This window comes from Sinocyclocheilus grahami, unplaced genomic scaffold, assembly GCF_001515645.1.
Source record: "Sinocyclocheilus grahami isolate Dianchi unplaced genomic scaffold, SAMN03320097.WGS_v1.1 scaffold6060.1, whole genome shotgun sequence".
NCBI classification, from domain to species: Eukaryota; Metazoa; Chordata; class Actinopteri; order Cypriniformes; family Cyprinidae; genus Sinocyclocheilus; species Sinocyclocheilus grahami.
In genome coordinates, this window is record NW_015510584.1 from 6,906 (window position 1) to 11,261 (window position 4,356).

At 36.8% G+C, this 4,356-nt stretch overlaps 1 protein-coding gene across 1 annotated transcript in view; it reads left to right on the top strand.

Annotated features, from left to right (window-relative positions):
• Positions 1 to 2,847: 2,847 nt before the first annotated feature.
• Positions 2,848 to 4,356, top strand: part of LOC107577438 (uncharacterized) — a 24,468-nt gene continuing 22,959 nt past the window's right edge. The window contains exon 1 of the mRNA XM_016263515.1: positions 2,848 to 2,898. The gene's annotated coding sequence lies outside the window, so the exon portion shown is untranslated. The remainder of the gene's footprint in view (positions 2,899 to 4,356) is intronic.

The following is a 4,356-nucleotide window of genomic DNA, read 5'->3' on the forward strand; positions in this document are numbered from 1 at the left end:
ATATAGATATATAATTTAGTAGCAAACTTCATATAGCTAAAACTGTAAATTCTAATTATTGTTACAAGTATGGTAGAACCATCACGTCTACCACAAAAGACTGCTTTGTAAGTAATATTCCTGATTTATCCCAATTCCTTAGCATATCCAAAACTTCAGAACAACTTGATGATGTAACAAACTATGGACTCTTTCTTTTCTAGCATTTTAGATACAGTTGCTCCTTTACGCTTAAGGAAGATTAAGGAAAACAGTCTGACACCGTGGTATAATGAGCACACTCGCACTCTAAAGAGAGCAGCCCGGAAACCTACAGCTACAGTATCGCATCAGATAGTGTTCTATAGATTGCCTGAGGAACAATTCCACTCTTGTTAAATCATCTAAACCAACAACATGTATGTTAGACCCTATTCCATCTAAACTCCTAAAAGAGGTGCTTCCAGAAGTCATAGATCCTCTTCTGGCTATTATTAATTTGTCATTGTCATTAGGATATGTCCCCAAAACCTTCAAACTGGCTGTTATTAAGCCTCTCATCAAAAAAACACAACTTGACCCCAAATAACTAGTTAATTACAGACCGATCTTGAATCTCCCTTTTCTGTCCAAGATACTAGAAAAGATAGTTTCCTCACAATTATATTCCTTCTTAGAGAAAAATGGTATCTGTGAGGATTACCAGTCAGGATTTAGACTGTATCATAGTACTGAGACTGCTCTCATTAGAGTTACAAATGACCTGCTCTTATCATCTGATCGTGGTTGTACCTCTCTATTAGTGCTATTGGATCTTAGCGCTGCGTTCGACACTGTTGACCACAACATACTTTTGAATAGACTAGAAAACTTTGTTGGCATTAATGGAAGTGCATTAGCATGGTTCAAATCGTACTTGTATAACTGCCATCAATTCGTAGCAGTGAATGTAGAGGTATCATATCGATCACAAGTGCAGTATGGAGTACCTCAAGGCTCAGTACTAGGGCCGTTACTCTTCACGCTTTACATGTTACCCTTGGGAGATATCATCAGGAAACATGGTGTTAGCTTTCACTGTTATGCTGATGATACTCGGCTCTATATTTCTTCGTGGCCCGGCGAAACATACCAATTTGAACAACTAGCGGAATGCAGTCGATATTAAAAACTGGATGACGAGTAATTTCTTACTGCTAAATTCTAAAAAAACAGAGGTGTTAATTATAGGACCTAAAAACTCTGCATGTAATAACCTAGGTAATAATACAGTCTGTAATCTTTAATTTATTTATGTATTAAATTAGTTTGATAACAGCAACTGTAAATAACCCACATTTGTTTCACAATGTCATGTTTTTATGTTTTATTTATTATTTACTAAACTCAAACAACAACTGCCTTGTGATTAATTATTTTCTGCTTTGTCAGTTTTGGAAGCATATTAACATTGAATGTGACAGTAGCAGACTTTGTCTTGTCACGAAATTTAATCTATTGACTCGTGTTCATGGACATGAATTTCCCTCTTTTTTCGTGTCACTCAGCACGAATTTCCATCGAATGTATTTCAATAGGAAATATCTTTCGTGCCCTCCACCACGTTTTTCTTTTTGCCACTGGGTACCACAGACCTCTGGATAAACTACAGTGCAACTTATCCTCAAATTAAAAACTCATAATTCTTTAGCTGTGTCATTTCCAATCCTACCAAAGTTCTCATTTAGCCTTTTCCCAGATTCCCAGCTCTCCTGTAACATTGCCTTAGTAGGATGAAAAACGTAAAACCTGTTTTGATTGCACCGTGTGGGAGGAGTTTCATCAGGGCCCCTTAATGAAATAATAACAGTAATAACCGATTATATAGGATTTTGTGTGCAGTCAGTGATACCAATGGAGGAGATAAAAACGTATCCAAATAATAAAACTTAAATAAGTAGGGATGTTAAGTAGGGAATAATTCAGATCAGAGGTTTAGTATCAGCTCAGTGGTGCCTCGGTGTTCAGATAGAATTGATATTTCTGTTGAATAAGTAAGGAGTACTTTTAAAAGGATAGTTCACCCAAAAATGAAAATAACCCCATGAACCCTTAAGCCATCTTATGTGTATATGACTTCCTTCTTTCAGACGAATACAATCGGAGTTATAGCTATTAAAAAAAAAAAATAATATATATATATATATACTCTATACAAATATGTGATATGTATATATACTCTATACAAATATGTATGTCCAGTATGTGTAAAACATTTTTATCAATCTCAAAACATGTCAATACATTTTGATATCATAGAAATAAATAATATATAATATAGACATGCATTTATTTATTTTTTGGGGCGTTTTTGCCTTTATTGTGTTGTTTGCCTTTGAACTTGACTGACTGACTGTGTCCTGCCCAATGTAACGGCCACCTAATGTTAAACGCTGTTTATGAGATGAATGTTGAATTGCCTTTATGATTACTCTTCCTACGTTGTTCTCCTCGTGTGAGTGCGCAGGCGCAGAGGAAAAAGGGAGACGGCCGCTCTGCTGCTGCTTGTTATAGAACGCTATCTTGTGTAATCTGTTTCGTTTCGTTTGTAGCGTTTATCAGAGTGTTTCTTTGCCTGTTTTATATCCCATCCTTGACATGCATGTGAAGAGTGCGAACTATCCACAAGGACTTCGGGTTTTTCTTCTCTTTTACTTCAGCTGGCCAGACTACAAACCCTCTGGCTGACCTTACACCAACCCACTCCGTTTCCAGTTCAGTTGTGTTCAACACATTCTGCTGCAAAGATGTTAGTCCCTCCATAGGATAACAAGGAGGCTTGTGCTCCTGAAAATTATGAAAGAAGACGAAAAATGTCAAACTAATGCCATCCACATTCATTCTGCAGGAATCAGATCAATTAAAATGTCTTACTGAAATGTGAGTATTCTTGATTGCATTATTTACAAAAGGATGTTTAGGCAAAAGTAGCAATTCAAATTCAACTACTGTGCACATAAAGTTTAAATATATAGGCTTCTGTATTGTTTACACTGTACATTTAACACAACTGACAAAAACAAAACTTGGCTTCAACAAAAGTAGCAAAAGTATCACACTTTCTATTATCTGACTGATTTACTTCCTTGATCCAACAGAGGTGCAAAGTTGACTTCAAAGTTAACTTATAAGGATAAAGTTTAGCTAAGTGCTTCATTTACCCCTGCCACATTACCACGTACTGCGTGAGATTCAAATGCAGAATTAAATGACTCTCTAATGATAATATAATGACTTTGCAATGTAAGTATTCAAAATTGTGTCCATGCATTATCTTGGTAGTTATTATTAAGTGTGCTTGAGAAAGCCAACATACTGTTATGCTATTTAAAATTCTTCTTCTTCTTCTTAGACTAAATTTTCCAAACCTATCTCCTCCTACGGCTTTAATGCTTCAAGCCCCAAACTCGGCAGAGACCACGGCCCTGATGTGTAGTTTGTTGCTATGTCTTTTCAGATTGATCAAACTTACAGTTTTCCTATAAATAATTATTAAAAATCAAAAATGTCCCATAGACTTACATTGTCTGAGAAAAAATGCCCCCTCTAGAGGACAATTGCAGCCCACTAGAGGGAGCCTCGGGAGAACTCCTCTCACTTAGTTTCGGATAAAAATATGAATAAATGCATACATTTCATTCACACTGACAACATATCTGATCATTACCAGGTCAGGGCTCATTAATAATGACTGTCTGAAGCAGTGCCGGTCCGACCTAATAAGTAATATTGTTGCATCGTGCTGCGAGTGCTTTGAAGACGCGCTGTGAATGAAACAGCAGTAATGAACATGAACGGTATTGTTACACTGGGCACTTCAAAATACGCGAATAATTCTAGATATCTTATTATCCCAATGGTTTAGATTTTTAGAACACACAGTATCTTATTTTCCATCGACCAGTTATTTTTTACAACACTACGTGTTTGATGAGAAAGTTGGGTGAGATTTCCTCATTGATCTGAACAAAAGCAGCAGAAGTGCTGAATAAAAATGCAGTTTACTCTCTCTGACAGCAGGTGGCGCTTTAGGACCAGCAGAAATACTGCCGTTACCATGGTTACCCCGCTACACAAAGCAGCACCGCACAAGCGCAACTTCTGACACCTGCTTGTTTGTCACCGAGGTCAAAGTCAAACTGTATTTACATGTTTTCAAACAGCCGTTCAGATTATTTTTATTCGCTTTGGTGTTTATCAAATAACATCAAATATTGAAATATGCCATATCTTTATTTAAACATTTGTTTACCCTTATACATTGTCCTTTGAAAATCTGCTTAGGACCCCCAAAATGCTAGGGCCAGCCCTGGTCTGATGGCCAGAGGCGAGTGTGAA